Below are 19,541 nucleotides of genomic sequence, written 5' to 3'. Positions count from 1 at the left end.
TGAAACTATAAAACTGAAGATCAGAATTGGTCATCTAAGTTTTGAAATCCAAACAAGTTTAAGGAAAACAAACTGAAAAAATATTTATCTAATGCATGAAAACTCATACTTGGAATATCAAAAAACTCCACTGATTAACTGCATAATTTCAGTATTTTTAGCTTGATCTCATGACAATGCAGAAGACAGAGATTAAATGGAAATTTCATGTTTAAACTAGTTGTGATAATGTACAGGAGGAAGCTGCTAAAATTACAAATTCTGGAAAGAAACCAAACTATGAAAAATTATATCAGAATAAAAGCATTCATTTTATAAAATTTAGTACTTATTTCAATAAGTTAGTTTATAATGTTGATAGATGCATAAAATTAAATACAAAATAAAGAAAAATCATTTCATAACTTAAGAAAATATTTTATCATGGAACCAAATCAAGAAAGCAAGGCAATTAGAATTTCTGTTATTGGAAATGATCCTACAACTAATAACATTCTGTGACATCTGTTCCTTTCGGTGAGATTACTTATTCTGAAAAAATTGTTCTATAATTTTGTTTGATCTACACTGCTGCTTAATAAATGTTGCAATAAGAATTTGATTGTGAAATAAAAATGTCATATAGAAATTTTAGAATGTTTTTATGATGCACTATATCAAAGATAGGACATATACTTTGAAAATCAGGTGTTTTCGAAAACAAAACTTTTTTCTACTTAAAATTCAGAATATTCAATATGCTCTATGTATGTCAACTTCTTGGTTAAAGATGGGATGTTTAGAGGCTAATTCTTATTGTAGGTTTCTGACTTACTGAAATGAGATTATGAAAATTTTAACTTTGTAACTAAGGAACTGGTTAAATTTTTTATTATAATTGTCTTGTTGAAGATGAGCCAACTATTTAGTGTACGCATAACAACATACTGTATGAAATGCATTATGGTTAGATGTTTCCCAGAGAGCTAAATCATTCAAAAACTATTTGATCGAATGAAGTCACCAATAGTTATTTTTCTGTGACTACAGAAGTGCCAATGAACTTCTTGTAAAATAAAATTAATTATTAACTTTGTATTTTCTTTCAATAATAATTCAATCTAATTTTCCTTTGTTGAGAGATGGATGTAAGATGGCAGCATTGCAGTTCCTTTATATTTGCTGTGGACATTTCTGTTGTTCAGGGGACCTGAAACTAAAAAGAACAATTTAAATATAACCATTGACTGAAACTGATGTGAACTTTTACTTCAAAACAACCCAAGTTCCTTTTGAAATATTTTTTATAACATCTCATTGACTTGGTATGTTGATTTGTCTTGGAATGAAAATATCTTCTCTGACCACACTGTGGACACACAAGCCATAAGAACTTAAATGCGAAGAGCTATCCATAAAATTGTTGCATGAATCTAGAGTCAGAACAAATTAAACACAGTACCAAGGCTACCATAAAATTCCAAGCCCAAGAAAGACCTGCAACTGGGTGAAAAAGTATCTATGCAATTCCTTCAATTCCTTCAAGGCAGAAGGGCTCAAGGACTTCCAGGCTTCTGCTTTCCATTCCTACTTAACTTGCTATGACTAAGATAGTGACTTAAACAGAATGAATATATCTTGTTACTTCACACAGCCATTTTAAAGGAGTAATCCTGTGGTTTTGCCCAGAGGTGCTAGGAAATAGATGGCTGAACTTTTTCTAAAGATAAAGTAGTATGTAAAACTATAATACATCTGGATTGTGCGTGGCTGAAAAAGTAAATCAAGTTCCAAGGTTTATTAAAAAAAATGGGGAAAATTCTTCCTGTACCAATTTCACTTCAGAATTTGACGACACGATAGAAGGATTAATAAATGAAACAGTGATTCCCATAGTCAGAAGCTTTCTGTGCCAAAGAAACTGAATGCTTTGCTAGTGAGAGGAGACTGAGAGGAGACAAAGAATATGGTGCAAAGTCCATTTTTACTGTTTTTTTTAAGATATTTTTGCTCATTACCACCTGGATAATGACATGAAAAACTATTCTTATTTAGTTTAATTAGGAACTAGTTTAGAAATCCAGAGTCAACCTAGTTCAGTAACGATATTAATATTCAATAACTAGGTCACATTATTTCCAATTACTTTAGAGATTACAGAGTTCCTTATGAAAACCATATTTCTGTATCATCACAGGACATGAGTAAGATCTGGAATATGCTTTGTGCAGTAATAGATTCAGTCAAGCATAAAATTATCCAACACATACTGCATGTTTTAACAGTAGCCACTAATCAAGTAACTCAGAAAGTCCTGCAGTGTGTCAGGTATATGTTTCTAACAGACCAGGGTTGGGAGGAACACATAAGATTATTCCACTAAGTGTTTGGAGAAAGTGAGTTTAACTCAGGAATGGAAAACTAGATGCTTTCATCTATCAAGCAGTAGGTGTAGAAGGTAGGTAGCAAGGATATATTTCAGGCAAGACTGAATGTGCTTTATGTCCCTAGGACCTTTTGCTCCTTCAAAGTATTTCCTAAGCCTGGTACAGGGAATTTTGGCAATTAGCAGAGGAGTCACCTCTGACACTGACTTCTGCATGTGGTCTAAAGAAATTTAAGAAAATTGAGACCATGGAGGTCATTCTTTTTTCCACTGTTTTCCATCTGTTTGCTGTCAATTAGAGCACTTTTGCACACTATGAAAGTAGTATGTTGCTGAGAAACTCCAATACTACAAAATATTGTCACATGACAAAAAGCAAGAATCAGTCAGAAAGGAGTGAATCGTATTCCCTAAAGGAAAACTCTTGAGGCAAAGACTTTGCCTAATCTATCAAATCTGCATATAATGGGTGTTAAAATCCCAGTCTCAGAACTTCCAACACACTTCAAGATTAGAGTACACAAAACACAAAGTTTTCAGGATTGTTCTGCTTTGCCTGAAAACAATAAGTTAGAGAGATCAAAGTTAATATTGGTTTGCTCATCACATGGAATCACAAGGATCCAAAGTTCCAGAGTTCAGATATAGCTAAAGAACACTTACATGAAATTGAGGTATATACATTCAAATCTAGAGTTAACCAAGAAGCAGATGTAGGAACCTCATGAGCAAGATAAGAATCATATCCTCTATAACCAGCTATGCATATGTTAATAAGCAGTACAAGAGATCTAAAGATTTTTATCAGCATAGTAGTATTGTGTCAAATATTTCTCACATGAAAAGAAACAAAACCACAGAAATGCCCAAAGGCAGCCATTAGCAGTTGTAGATGTGGTAGTACACTTGATAGTATACCTAACTTAATTTATGCAGTGGGCAGGACTTCTCCCTCAGTTCTTGCAATTTACTATAAACTAAGATGTTATTCAGACTTCAAAAACACTTTGCATTCATATATATATATACATGCATATGATACTTCAAACCTTATAAATAATTGTAATGAACAAAACAAACAAAACAGACAGAGAAATTGATCATCTTTAAACTGATTTACTTCTTTTCAAGACCTATGCTAGCTGTGATGATGTGACTTACTTTAATATATGTCATAAAACAAAAGCACACCTGTTCCGTACATAGAGGAGATTATGTACTAATACAATAAACAAATGTCGAGGTCCTTACATTTTCCCTGAAAGGAGGGAAGTAGTCAGAGGTCAAGATTTTAATTACAAGATATAAGTTCATATTTAATGGGATTATTATAAGGTTTTTCACTGTAGTCTACTCTTTATTGTAATGAATGTTAAGAGCTTCAGTAAAGTACCATTTTTCAAAAATGTTCTTTTTCTTCAATCTTCCTTGGAAATGTATTCTATTTTGCAACCTTATTTTCTCTTAATAAAATAGTTACAAGACAAAATTACATGCATCAGACACTTTTAAGAATAAAATTGAAGCTGTTTTCCAAATTGCTTTCCTCATACTAAAGCACAGTTTGAGAGATGTGCAGTTTCAAATTTGTATGTAGAGATGCAGTAACCAACTGGAAGGCAGTTGCTGCCAAGAACATTTGGTGTCAATTACAGTGAGGCTGAAGAAATACATATACATACACATAGATATATATATATGTATATATAATTTTTAGAGAAGTTGGTGAAATCTCACGTATTCCTAACATTTTTCAGAAGTGAGGATTTCCTGCATTTTCTGTTTCTGTCAAAAGACAAAGTTTGTCCCGGCAAAATGTTATGATTTCTTTATCTAAGTAATCACCCCACTTGCATTCTCAGCAGACCAGAAAGTTGTACTATTTTCACAAGCAATAATGAGAATGCTAGAATGTGATTATTAAATGCAGACATCTGAGGGACAGAAATTGTAAAAATGGAGGACAATTTTCCACTTATACTTATGTAAATGGCTGCCACTATTATTTCTGGAACTGTCCCATGACTGCTGCCATCAGTGGTTACATACTTGGGAGACCAGGTCTGTCTTTATATAACATGTAACTTTTCCCATGAGCAGTCCCACTGATTTAATTCCATCCCTTCCAAAGTGGTTATGGGACAGAATCAGGCCTTTATGATCTAACAAAAAAAGATAAGTAGAGGTCTTGCACAGTTCTTAAAAGAAATTTTTTAGGCTATAATAAAATATACATGGAGTGTAGTTTTCAGTTCATAATGAAAACTAGTGAATTCTGGATTGAAAAAAAAAATGACCTCCAATGAATAATAATGTCCTTGCTTTCAGACCTGACACCCCATAGGTTTTCACCTTTTTAAATTCCAAAGAGCAATTTCTTTCCCCATAAACTAAGGCTCCAACCCACATCTGCTTTATTACAAACCTTAGAAATGTCATTTAGGCTAAAAATGTGCCAAATGAACTTTAAGTATGTTATACCAATTGTATAAAGAAAACTACGCATAGACTTTCATAGATACTATATAGAAATTGGTATAGAATGGTAAAGGAAATAGCACTGCTATATCCGTACATAGATTGTTGGAGAACAAAGATTAAGATATTCTCAGTTCTTCCTAAGAGAAATAATACGTCTCTTTCAATCTGCCTTTGTGTCTCTAGTGCGTGGAGTTCACATTGGTGTGTGTAGCCAAAATGATCACTCTCAACATCCAAGCGTGCTGGTTTACCACCTGCAAAGCCACCTCCTGGAGATAACTGGAGGATGTGAGAGTGTCACTGGAATAGCACTTACTAGTAAAAGACAGGTTTGCCTGCAGATTATGAAGGTCCATGGCCTGGTATTAACAAATTCAAAGCATATTTCTTAAAAAAGAAAAAAAGCAGCAACTTTCTTGAGCTGGCACAGTCTCTTGTGTAAGTTTTGCAACCCTGCATCTCACCAGAGCTATAAAAGGAGGCCTAGAATATGATCTCATTTCCACCACATGTGAAATGATTCCACTGGAGTCACTAAAATCCCTCTCATTCTGTCTCTAGATGAGCAGACTGCAATTACTTCAAAAATTGTTAGTCACCAGAAAGGGTGAGAGAAATTCTCCATTTCTGGAGTATATTTGGCTAAAATATGCAAATCCCTGTTCCACACTTGTACCTAATTGCACTGGGAACTGGCTTTTGGAGTTTCTATAGATCCATATTTCACTCCACTGAAGTCCAGACTGTTCCATTTTTAGGTGCCTCATGAGCCGATTGCAAACTACAAGACATGCAGTCACCAAAGTTTTTAGCTCCTGCTTCTAGTCACGAGGTGCTCAGTACTGACATGAATATTTGTTGTACAAGAAAAGCTACTGAAATAACTTTAAAATATTTCCTTCCCTGTCAGACAATAAATTTGAGTGCCACAGCAATGTTGTTAACTTGAACATGAGTGCATTGTGAGAAAAATTACAGCAAAATACATTTTTACAGAAGTTCCTTAGAAGAAACACATTTTTTTTCAGTACTTTCTTTCAAAAGCAGTGTGTGCTATCATGAGGATAGAATACTGGATACCCTCCCTCACAGTAAAATTAGTATTTAAAGTCAAGTTAAAATGGCATTCCAGTCTGGTGTCTTATTGGCATAAATCAAACATATCCAGGATATCTCATTGTATGTACATCTCAAACCAAAGGCTAACCCTTTATTCAAATTTATTTGTTTATGAGTGTTTCTAAAGGAGCTTCACATATTTCTCCACACAGGACATATTTGTTGGTCTTATTAACATCTCTGGAATCATTTCTATTTGTTATTTATCAGAAAATGTGTGATGAAAATTTTTTCTTGACTTCAATGCCTCAGTAAAATTAAAGGTATTCATTCAACATAGGGAAAACTGAAGGGAACCCACACAGCAATTTCTCTGACTGTACATTGATAAGAATATTTTTACGTAATTTTACTTTGATGAAACCTTGGGAATATAATATTTCATTAGCACATCTCTGTCTCCCTCTCCTAGCATTATTAGAAAAGAGCCGACAGTTTCATTTTATCTTTTTTATTCAGACTTTCTTGCCTTCCCTTATTATTTTTTCTTCTTTCTCCTTTCACTCACTCACAGTCATAAAGCTTCCTGTAAATTCTGGTAAGCTTCACAGCTCTGTGGGTTTTCTTAAAAATCCTCATAAAATAAAGGGTGTGTGTGTGTGTGTGTGTGTGTGTGTGTGTGTGTGTGTTTAAAGTAAAACACGTGCAGAGTGCTTAAGAGAGATGTGAAAATACTCTTATTTGACTACCCTCATTTGTGAGCAGTTTTGTCAAAAGACTAAATTCATAAGGAAATCAATGAATAAATTAGCAGATCATCAACATCTTTGCAGGCAGAGGATAAGAAAAAAGTACACTGAGGAACAGAGTAGGTGAATTAGTAGATACCTCTTATACATAAAAGAATAGACAAGAGGGTCAGATTGAGCATGTCTTGACGCTGTTTTATCCCACTGAAACTATTAAATACAACTGTTTTTTGCATTATTCCTTTTTTTCCCCACATTTCCTAACTGTCAGTGCCTCGCTGCTGAGTTTCTGTGTTGGCTCTTCCAGAGCCTGCTCTCAGAGCTGAACATTTACAGATCCAGACAAAGTGCTGAAGCACAATCTCACAGTCAGGTTTGATATAGCTCAAAACAGTCACCCAGTGTTAGTGGAAACATTCAGTGGCAATGGTCTAGCATAGCACATGGTGTGAAAAAGACAATAATGTAAACAAAATTTTTACCTTCCCATGACTACATGTGTAAAGCAAGTATCCTACAAGCCTTGTCATATGAAATTGCTAAGAAGTACAAGGGATTTCTCCTTTCTCTGAATATAATGTAATGTTTCCTGCTTTCAGCTTTCTTATTGTTACCAAATCAGGTGCTGCTGCAGAAACAAAGAGAATATATCAACAAATCAACAAGGAAAGATTTAATATTATTATCAAGTTAAATGGAAAGAGAACAATACATACGCCGTGGTCTCATGGTAAAACTGGGAGTTAAACTAGATAATAGGAATACAATGCCCTGATTCTCCAACTTATTAATTCCGAAATTCACCATATGCTTGACATATGCTAAAGGTCACAAGCAGCCAATGGCAAAACATAAGAGAGTTTCTGAATGTTATAAATGATCATCTTCTAGCTAAAAAGGTACTGAATCCAACACATAATAGATTTTTACACTAGAAGGATCTAAACCATTATTATCTTCTAGTCTGATTTTATGTAGCAAGTTTTTTGGACGGGTTGTAACTGATAAAAGATGAATCACCCTGTTTTCTATAAATCACCCACCCTCAGATAAACCAGTACTCCTCGAAAAAAAATGCTGTGTAGATAAATCTCAGATAATGTGCAAGTTTATGTATAAAACATCTGGCTCCAGACAATATGCAAGAGCTGGTGAGAGTAAAGGGCTGCAGCAGATTCCCTTCCTTGCAGCCTTGGGATTCTCTCCACAGGACACTCTTCTTCCCACTCTTCTTCCCACTGTAGAGAGCTGTGATGGCTGCTGAAGGCAGAAGGAAGTTGAGTGCACAGAAAGAGGGAGGAGAGGAAGGGGGAAGGCAGCACCAGACAGCCTAACAGCACGGCATCAAAAATAAAAAGGGTTGCTTTCAGAGGGCAACGGGAGATGGGAGTAAAACCACACTAACCTTTATTTTTCTATGTTTTGACAACTCACTCTCTCACTCTCCTTGCTAGAAACAGGTCGGTGCATAAAAGAAAACTTAGAAATTAATAATCACCTTGTTATCATGTACATAATAACTTATGCTGCAGAATAATTTCTAGCTATTTTAAATACACAGGCATGTGTGAGCAAGTTTATTTATGCAAGCAAATGTCTATAAATACCGGAATTTCATGTAAAATGTCAAAAGTTCACATTTCCATAATAAAGAAAGTAATTCCACAATGAGCCCCAATTTACTATGCTTTTGTGTGTAATAGTTCTCAGTGCCTGACCTTATGTTCTCTCTTAGCACACTTTTTTCCAATACTTCCAGTTTTTCCCATGTTTTCTAATTTAATGCTTTCCATATTCACAAATTCTTCTCTTTAACTAATTAAAAACTAGGCCAGGGTTAATATATATTCAGTTGGCTGGTTAATACAGCATTTAGATCAATCAGCTCATGAGCCAGTCAGACATGACATCTGCCAAGCTCAGACTCAACGAAGGAGGAAGGAGAAGAAAAGGCAGGAGGTATTAACTTGAAGTTCTCTCCTTTATTTTAACTACTTATAAAAGCAATTTTCTTTGCTGAGATCTATCTACCCATGGAACTGACGAACAGGTCATAGAGAGATGAGAGCACTGTAAAATGGATGTTTTACTCAGCCCTCAGATTTTGCCCAACGCTAAAGTGCAGCCTTTTTAATTTCTTTCTTCTTCTTTTTTCTTTTTATTTCAATGTTTTTAATCTTTGTGACTATTTTCCAGTCAGGAAAAAGTGTTCTGGCATGTGCTTTTCTTCTGTACTTTAAGTTAGCTCTTCTTTGTTTGATGTAGCACCCAGTCTTGTCCCTGAACTTCCATTATAGCTGTAGGATAAGAAGGTCTTGTGTTATTAAAGTTCAGATCTTATAAAGTGGGACTCATAGAACACGCTGTGTCTTGAATATCATGGTGTATTACATTTATCTATAGAGTATGTATTAATGTGTAATGTAATTGCATTAAAAAGGGGTATGTATGTATACCACAAAACATTTTTCTGCAGGCTATATATTATGTTTTATAAAAGCATGAGGTAGGCGTTAATACAAAAATTTAAGTCTGACTTTTTGGCAAGTGACTCAGTAAGTTACATGTTAGAAGCAGATATCTAAGCATGATAGCAGAAGATTAACTTAACAGCACATAAGGAAATAAATCTTTTTGGCCCTTGACATGAACTAATTCACCATGTTGGTTTTGGCTCCTCAGTTTACTGCCAGTAACACTATACAGCATGCCCAAAAAACAAACTTATTTTTAGATTACTACAGGCTTGAACTTGGGCTGACATAACAAGACATGTAAGTATTCAAATCCCTTTTTTTTACAATTGATTTTTACACCATAAACCAATGGACTTCTTTTAGGTGGCAATGATTACTAACAAAATAAGATCTTTCTCTTCTAGCTTTTAGCAGTTACAACTGAAGTATTGTTCAATGGAGCAATGTGTAAGAGGTTTCTATGCAGTTTTGAAAAGAAATATATATTCACTTGAAATCTTTACAATACCAAGTCTTCCTTAGGATACAAATACTTCTCTCATTTCACAAGAAATAAAGCTTTCACAATAAAGTGTTTCTTAACAAACTAGTTTCAGTGTTATGTGGTCCCTTATAATTACCTGTCTTGTTCACTGTATAAGTGAATAATAAATAATAAATAAGAGTTTATCAGCAGATTGAAAAATTTAATGGGCATTTCTTATTTTTTTCTTGTTTACTAACTGTGTTTACCTAGCTGACCATGAGAACCATCTCTCATACACATGCACTGAGACAATGCTGTACATGTGGCTTTATGATAATATCAGTGAGGCATATGCTTTAGCAAGATTATAGCCTTGAGATTAATATTTTTTCTCCTCAATGTTTTTGCATTAATTTAACCTAGGTAGAGATTTAACATAAGTAGAACTATCTAGACTCTTGATTTTTTATCTATTTTTAAAGATCAGTGTTATATTTCATAAAATCACAGAATTGTTTGAGTTGGAAAGGATTCTTAAAGATCAACTCCCCTGCAAGGAACAGGGACACCTACAGCCTACAGCTACATCAGGTGCTCAGAGTCCTGTCCAGCCTGACCTTGAATGTCTCCAGGGATTGGGCTTCCACTGCTTTGGGCAACCTGTGCCAGTACCTCACCACTCTTATTGTAAAAAAAATTCTTACTTATATCCTAATCTAAATTTCCCCTATTTTAGTTTGAAACTATTTCCCCTTGTCTTATCACAGCAGACCCTGCTAAAGATTGTGCCCCTTCTTTCATATAACCTCGCTTTAGACACCAAAAGACCACTCTAAGGTCTCCCTGGCACTTTCTCTCAGCTCTCAGCCTGTTTTCGTAGGGGAGGTGTTCCATTCCCTAGATCATTTTGTTTCAATGTGAACCAGTAATCCAACTCTATCCACATCTTCCACCCTCTCATCCCATAATTTTGTTAACTTCTTGGGGGTAAATTAAGAGAAAATAACTCAACCTTTCCCGGTGGCCTTCCAGAAGATGGTCATCTTCTCAACAACCTAAATGGAAATAAATAAATAAATAAATAAATAAATAAATAAATAAAATTTAAAAAAAGCTTATTTTTGTTATATTTTAATTACATTTGGTGTGCCACTCCCTCTGCAACCTACCATTCTGATTTTTAGGTGGAATTTTTATTGCTCCTCTTTTCTACAAATAATAGCTAAGTGCTGTAGAAACACAATCAACTTCATGTATAATTGACTTGGAATACTTCCAACTTGAAACTTCATAATAAAAGCAAAAATATTTGTACAAATACTTATTCCTCATGAAATCTACAAATTAAACTCAGATCAGTTTTTTAACACTTAATTTTATTTATTTTTCAATGCAACTATTTTAAGCTGAACATAAGTTTTCTTCTGGCATTGTTTTTCTGTTTTATCTCATTTCATCACATACAATCATCCAAATCTATGACATTCTCAAAGAAATATTACTGAAGATTTAAAAATCTGGTTCTTCATATTGAGATAAAAAAAGCTTCCTTGTAAAACATTACGTTTAATGAAGAATTGTATGGAAGAAACTCCAGTAGTTAATAAACTATATTAACTTAAAATCTGCTGGACATGTACTGATCCCTTATTGATTTTTTTTTTTAAGCTTTATTTAATAACTGCATCTAGAACTATGTTACACTACCATGAGTTAGATAGGACTCAGTCTGTTTCTTTCATAATGTAATCATTAGACATTTTGTAAGATAGATATGTGGCTATTTATTCTTTCATTATAAGTGTACTTTATTTCTTTTTTTTTTTTTTTTTTTTTTTTCCTAATATTAAAAAGGGGAGACCAAATTTGTAATGGTGTTCTTCAAAGTAAATATGCCATCACCTTAAATTTGCCCACTAGGGAAGCTTGCAGTCCCACGAAGACCTTCTTAATTAACTCCATTTTAGGCTGCCAATTACAGCAAGGCTATTTCCTGAAGATAATTGGTCACAGCACAAAATCTTCATGAAAACACTTCACATTTGCATGGAAAACGTCAGCCAACTGCAAGACTCAGGTAATTGCACCATTATCTCTCAAAAGGAGATGAGATTCAGCTTAATTTTTCAGTTAAATCCATGCTACCCTTTAAAAAATAAAAATAAAAAAAGGCCACATGCACGCAGCGCTTTCTCTGTAGTGCTCTCTCCAGTAATTCATTGAAGTGCTCAAACTAAAAGAAGAGAGATTTTTTACTAGAAATAATACTGAACAAGTTTTTTATTCATTCTTTCCCGGAAGTAAGTGTATATATAAAAACATAGATTACTGTTCCCACTACCTAGTGCCAATTTTATGATAAAGTATTTTCAAATTTACCATCATTATAACATAAAAATGCAAATTGTACAGATTTGGAGATAAAAAACTTCATACATTTGTGTTTGGGTTTTTTTTTTTTTCCTCTTTTAAACAGAAGTTCGTGTTCATTTTCTTCACCTTGCACATATTCTAATAATTACTTTATTTTCAATTATATTACTTCTACTTTTTTAATCACCACTGATTTTATTTACTATTTGTATTTGTTTTTGAAAGATGTTTACAAGACTTAAATTCACAAAAACTCTATCGGTTGCAACATGCAATGGAAGCAACCATAAAGATCAATGTCATTCACAGAAGAATTAGTTAATCAACTCAGAGAAGATCTTCTTATTCGTATTTGTATTCTTATACAAAGAAGGAAAATAGAAAGCAAAAGCTTACTGTGGCCCAGTGGGCTAGTGTTATTTACAGAGCTCAATAAAATTCAAATCTGTAATGTAATAATATTTCAGTTTTCTTTTATCCTGAGGTAGCTCCATCCCACAGGCCGAGGGAATCATTCTTCACATAGAGCACTGTCATGAAAGTGCTGCTCTAACCCTATATTTTGCGTGATTTATTAGCGATACTATGTTCTCAGTCTCTTAACGCACTTTGCAAACATTAACTCTGTTTTCTACACAAATAACTCCATGCAAGCTTGAAAGCACCAGTGAGCAGATTTTCAGCTAGAGTGAATTAATGCAGATTTGGTGAAGCACGGGGGAGCCGCATCTGAAGATGTGCATTCCTCATGGCTCCACTCATTTTCCCAACAAACTCTCTGCCTCTTGAACTGTGAAAGCATCTCAAGGCTCATAGGAAGATATCACATTTTTACTTATCACATTCAAGTTGTTCTCAAGATCTACCTCAGTTATTACTTTGCCTTTAGGAAATTTTACCAGACATTTTTTTAGATATTAAAAGAAAATACATTATATAGTGGAAATCCGTGTGGTTTTCTGTTTCCTAAACTGGATATTTATTATCTGTAAGCATTTGATACCCTCATCATTAATACATGCTCTATTGCTTTCTTGCATTTGTTACTGGGATTTTTCTTTACTATCCTTCCAATTCTTTATTTTCATTTGGGAAGACCACTGAACATGTAATCTAATCTAGGTTTGTTTTATTTCCATTTTATATATATACTTTCTTCTGCTGTTTAAATGCAGAGGCATTCCTAGGACTAAAGTTGTAGGGGTATTATCCTTACAATTCCAAACTTATCAGGGTCAGTGCTTCAAACAAGTGATCCTCCTTTGCCCCACCACAATTTTTAGAAAAAAACATACTACTTCATAAATTCAACTAAAGCTCATTTTTCTGCTGAGCAGCCAATTTAAAATGTAACTTGTTTCCAAAGTGAATGACGATTTATGTTATTTAGCATTAAATAATGGGCTTATGTTACATCAAATTAATGGACTGAAAACCTCAGTGCAAAGAACTCATTTGACATACAAGAAATCTCAAGAATCATGCCTCTGCTTGTTTCCACTTTAGAGGGCTTCAAATACAAAACAATAGAAATCTAATTCTGCAAAGCTCTTCTCTTAGTGTCTAATATTTGCAATAAGCACCAGGCTGTATATTCAAAGAACATTAACTTTAAACTGCAGCTGCAAATATTTACTATAGATTAGATAGATAAGAATAACAAGCTAGTCATTTTTTACAAGTTCCTCAGTTCAGGTAGTCGGTAATAACATAGGGCACTGGCATATCTCTACAAGTCATCTCACAGTTGCTCTCACGGCATCTTTACTGCCCTGCCATTTTAGTTTCTTATTGATACCACACACTCACATGTAATACTGTCTAGTAAGTGAGATATGTGCTTTTTCTTGACCATAAATTTATGGTAACATACCCATCAGAAAATACACATGGTGTGATTCTCATCTCAGTTGTACTGTTTTGTTAGAAGAGTGATTCTCAGTATCAGTACTTCGGAAATCAGGTGGCTAGGCAAAGCAGTGAAGTAGAACGCTCATAGCTGTGAGAGAACTGTGCCTACAGAGCAGAATACAAATGATTATGGAGACTGTGGATAAATAAGTGCAGAGCAGGATGACGGTATACAGTCAGACAGTTTCCTTGGAACAATGCCCAAGGCTTCAACAGGAAGTCCTACTATTGACATTCCCAAATATCCTTATTTTCATTGGGAAAGTTCCTTCAGCCTGACTTTCATGACTTCCCATCTTTCCTGGTCTACTTTGTCTTCACTGATAAACTTCAGCTTGTAAAGAAATAAAAGCATCAAGTTGGAGAAAAATGATGCTATTCTTCCAAAATCTACAACCCAAATATGAATAGTAACAAAATGGGAAAGGGGAAGACAGAAGCAGAAGAATTTATACAGTATTTTAGAAATCTCCTATTAATAGAATTATCCCTGCCAAATGGACATCCCCCTTTTCAAAAGCTGTTTACAGACTTTTCAAAAGCTACTTAATGGATTTTTTTTTTTTTTTTTTTTTATCATGTCTACAATTACACTGCTCTTGCTAAATGGAAAGTCTGATTTTAAACATCTCCTGCTTTCATTTAGCAAAATGTCTCATTTGTATACTCCAACTGCTTCTGTTTCTTGGAAAGTAGCCTGTTGTGCTTTTTTTTTTTTTTAATTTAATTTTTCTAGTTTTTACCAGACATTAGCTAAGACAAAAACTTGCAGATGCACTTAAAATTAAAAAAATAAAAAATAACACAACAAAAACATGCGCTGAAATAATTGCAGTATGAAGATGCTTGTTCCTCTTCCTATATTCCATTCAGGATATTGACACATGGATTGCCATATCATGACACAGACCTACTCAGAGAAATTTTCATGACTAGACAAAAATAACAACTAATTTACCAGTTTGTAGCTTTCATTACGTCTGAAAACTCAAATCAGACCATAAATAATCCTCATAAGCAATCAGAGATGCTGAGCCATGTACACAAGGCATTTAAAGACTTATTCAGGGGAAAAAAAAAAAAACCATGCCAATAGATTTTTTAAATGTCCATGTGGAAGATATCCTGGGATTATATTCAAGGAAGGCATGTGGTTAGAGTTTGTGTTGCAATATTTAGACCCAATAAATATGAGAACTGTGAGTCCTAAAGTGTACAACCACAATGAGCAAATTAAATGTACGTAGGCAAAGCAAATCAGATGATACCAATATAATTTATTCACCTGCTGCACATCAGTACAGGTGGGTTTTTTGTTTGGTTGTTTTTTTTGTGTGTCTGTGTGGTTTTTGTTGTTGTTGTTGTTTTGTTTTGTTTTTTACAAAAATACCTTCATCACACAAAAGATGTAAAGTTACTTTGGTGAAAAATCTATTGATGTTAAAGGGTACAGAGATGCTTATTTGCTCGCAACTGAAAAGATACTCCACCTTCCTTCTTCACTGTTGTCATAGCAAATAAATGCAGCTAAATGCAATTATAATCTTACACATCCTTTAAATCTTTGTCTTTATGCCTATACCTGCTTTGCAAAAGTGGAACACAGGCTGAAATCTGATGTTTTTGCAACACTGGTTTTAGTAGCAAAATTTTTGAGATACAGTCACAAATAAATTAGAGTGTGATATGAAGCTTAAAGGATCCTTTTTACTTAGCATACGACAAACATGCTGCTCAAACCAACGACTCATTGAGAGACACTAAAGCAGACTGTGAGCCAACCATGAGTAGATTTCTGCTGAATTCAGGGAGACAACATAAAGAAGAGCAGCTCAAAATGTTGAACACACCGAAGTCCTAGACATCTCTCTGTTTCATCATCTGTGTCCTCTAAATTTCTAGCCACATGCAAGAGCTGATGTAGAAGCCCTAAGGATTCTGCATCTCATAAAAACTCTCTGAACTTTGGCACAGCTAGTAGTCAACTCTAATAGAGCTGATTCTATGACACATTTACACCACTGGTATTCCAATTGCTTAACAGTGCTATCTACTTTATATGCCAACAAAAGTACAGTTGGGAACCTCCCTAACTGAGGTCAAAACTATCTGATGTATTAACAGAAATATTATTAATATTTTTTTTTTTTTTAAGAAAAAGCTTGATATTAACCACCTGATACATAAACTTATTTGCCCACTCTTATGTAGAAAAAGCAAGTACATAATGGCCAAAGGAGAAATTCATAGTTTTCTCCTGGACTGCTGAAAGTACTTACAGGGGTCTGCTTATGTCATATCTTTGTTTTGGTTTTCAGAACCGAGAGATTTTGCAAGGTCTTCAGCTAATGGCATGATTTTTCCAAGCATCTTTTTCTGTGACTATTCCAGTTTTGCAAATATTAGAAGAAAACATCATGCAACGCTCACAAGCCTGTCACTTCTTCTGAAGCATCTGTGGATCTTTTATGTCTTTGTCTGTGTGTGTGTGCGTGTGTTTGTGTGTCATTTATTCTAGAAATAAAACCCTACTAGAGGTGGTAAACACACTGCCTCTGTATTGAAGGATGGCTGCACATTTCTATTTCTAGAACTAGACCTTGTCAGGGAAGACAGGATGGGAAGAAGAATGTCCAGAGGCAGTTCATCCCATTTTAAAATGTTTTCCGAGTTAAGACTAGGCAGCCTCCAAGAGATGCCTGTTTCTTTTAGTCAGGCAAAGAGTAAGCTTAAACAAAGTATTCCAGTTTAGGTGGTTAAAAAATATGTGAAGTAAAATGTAAACCAATGCAATACTATGGGTCACTACTTGTAGGGTAAGAGTCATACTTAGGAAGTAAATATAACTGTTAAACACCATTTATGACTCAGTATTTGAAAATTTATTAAGGACTGCATTTCCTGTGGGCTAATTTTCTCTTATGCTAAAACTCTGTTTCTTATACTGAGATAACAGTGGCTTAAAAATAACTGCTGAACAAAGTTTTCCAGTAGAAACTGTACAAGTAAATGAAGAGATACTTTGACTTAAAATGAAAATTCTTTTTAGCAACAGAATAATGACTATTCCATAAACGATTTCAGTTCAATTGCAGAGAAACAGTTTACTCCACAGCCGATCCAGCAAGACATACTTCTTAAAAAACCATAGTGAAGCTTTTTATCTTGAATTCTAAAAATATACTGGCTGCTTTCATAGACCGGAAAACAAAATTACTTCCTTCAGATTCCAGCCACAATTTAGAAGGGTGCAAAAGAGCAAAATGGAATTCCATCTAAAAATAATTTAAAAATGCACATATCTTTGAAGTCTGTTAAGAATTTCCTTCTTTTTCAGCGATTTGAAATGAAGTGCCAGCAGTCATCCCTTGTACAGCTACTTCTCTGAAGTAATTCCAGTTCCAGTAGATGTAATTTCCTCCACATATCTCTGCCTGAAAAGTCTGATGAGGCTGTCACCAGAAAACTTGAGGAACCAATGGTCCAGATACTCAAAAATGGGTCTGAAGGTAATACAGTCTTGTTTGCATTGGAAATTGGATACTCTTGCAGACCTATGTCCAAGTAGTTCATCATTTAACTACTTGTGAAAACATTAAACAAATATCAAGGAAAACCATCACAGTGATTTCAGAACTATTCATAGTCACCTTTTACTGCACTCTGCTTAGTGCTCATACTACACATGAACTATTGTGATGCACGACTAAATTCATCTATTAAATGAGATTTGGACATTTGCAATGTTTTTAACATTGAACTATTAACTATTTAAAATTGTCAGGTTTAAATTCTATGAGAACAAGGCTAAACTTCTAAACTTGGTCAGTTCTTCACGGGATTGGGCATGTAGAACAGAGGTGGAAGTAGTTTAGCTCAGGAGTTATTACTCCCCATATTACTATATTACTATATTACTATATACCCATATTACTATATTAACTATGCCTAAAGAAAAGAAAGAAACTAAATTGCAGTTGTAGAAGTAGAAATTCTGCTCCATCCTGACACCATCTTATATTCTACCTACACATACTGCTTTGTTTCCAATGGATGATGATGTAATCAACTTTCAATCATTCAGCACTTGAAGAGTGTGCCAGTATTAAACCACCACTGAAGTTCTGATTTGAATTTTGGCACCTCCAGCAGTGATAACAATTTAAATTCTACCACAATAGAGTGTGCACTTACAACATCAGTAGTCAGTGAAAAAAGTAGAGGATTGTACTGGTGGCAGTTACACAGCACGCCATGAATTTTTACAGGTTATTCCAGAGGAGTGCAGAATGGACCACTATGATCTCAAGGGAACAAAGTGCTTCAGGAGTACCTGCAACAGACCAAACAAGTATAATGGAAACTTCTGAAATACTCTCAACTCCCATCCTTTTTGGATAAGCTAAAAAGACAACTCCTGTCTCCCAACTCCTTTAATTTGGAATTCTTTCTGAAATTAACTTTTAAAAGGCCTTCCCATCTGATTTGTATCAGATTTTCAATTCAGACGTGGAGAACCTGTAGCCAAGCCCCACGCTTGTTTACAGCAACATATTTCCATGTTTACTCAGTTGTAACTAAATGGATTTTTTTTTTTTTTTTTTTTTTTTTTTTTTTTTTTTGCCATGGCATTATGTTTACTTGATTCATTTGGCTCCCTTCACAGTGCCTTCAGTCACATATTCAAATGTTTTCTGGTTGGTAGATGTTGTCTAGTTATCTTTAGTGACAGGTCAGCAAGGTCTCGTGTTTTCCAGACTTGAATAGAAGACAAAACAATTCTCATTCTCACTGACAAGCATTTTTCCCCTTTTTCTCTCTCTCTCTCTTTTTTTTTTTTTATAACCAGTCTCTTTTCAAGAGCAGTTTTACTTTTTTTTACTTTTAATGATTGAATTTTCAAATTCTGATTTTTAATTACTCTTTTCTGTGCTCTGAGGTATTTCTCAGATTTTGCACATTCTTAGGAAGAGTTTCTAGTGAAAAAAAATTATAAAGAAAGGATTAATTTATTTGATGTCTGATCAACTAGAATTGTTGTAATAAGAAACAACTCGTTTTACTCTTGTAAAAAGAAACAACTCTTGTTTTACCTCATTTCTTTTGCTTTCCACTTTAGAAAGGAGAGCTAAGGACAAGGTAGCAACACGAGAAAAACATGATGAAGAACGCTCTCAGAAGACGTTTGCAAGACAGACTCCCAGTAATTTTGAATAGCTCTAGTCACTTGTACATGTACAAACTAGAAGAAAGAAAGGATTTATCAAGCTGACACTAGCCTCCTTGGTCAGAGAGCAGAGATCTATCAATTTCTATCTCTTGGCTAGTCATCGTAATAAATATAGGCTTGGTGTATAATAAAAACCAGCTGAGTGTTTCTCAAGGTACATATGCTTCCTTTTCTTCTGATTCCATCTAAGATTGTTCTTGCTCTTCATAATCTCTCACAGCTGCCAAAAATCCATCTTATCCTTGCAGGAGGTGAAGTTTCCATTAACAGCTATTATGGTAGCAGGGGTCAGGCATCCAGCATCAAATGAGCTGCTAAAAAGAAACTCTGTACTAAATAGTGCTACTAGGGAGGAAACCTCAGCTGAGGTGTGTTTTGTTGTTAATTTGAATATTTTTCATGTGCAGATATGACTGGACTGGGTTGCTGA

At 34.5% G+C, this 19,541-nt stretch overlaps 1 long non-coding RNA gene across 2 annotated transcripts in view; it reads right to left on the bottom strand.

Moving 5' to 3' along the window:
* Positions 1 to 8,290: 8,290 nt before the first annotated feature.
* Positions 8,291 to 19,541, bottom strand: part of LOC149918168 (uncharacterized) — a 56,050-nt gene continuing 44,799 nt past the window's right edge. For both annotated transcript variants that reach the window (XR_016466047.1, XR_016466048.1), the window contains 3 exons: positions 18,076 to 18,214; positions 10,610 to 10,652; positions 8,291 to 8,951 (listed from right to left, as the gene is read on the bottom strand). This is a non-coding gene — a long non-coding RNA (uncharacterized LOC149918168). The remainder of the gene's footprint in view (positions 8,952 to 10,609; positions 10,653 to 18,075; positions 18,215 to 19,541) is intronic.

Source organism: Phasianus colchicus, chromosome 4, assembly GCF_987193195.1.
Source record: "Phasianus colchicus chromosome 4, bPhaCol1.hap1.1, whole genome shotgun sequence".
Taxonomy (NCBI): domain Eukaryota; kingdom Metazoa; phylum Chordata; class Aves; order Galliformes; family Phasianidae; genus Phasianus; species Phasianus colchicus.
Note: the sequence above shows the minus strand (reverse complement) of the source record. Positions and strands in the feature narration are given on the sequence as shown.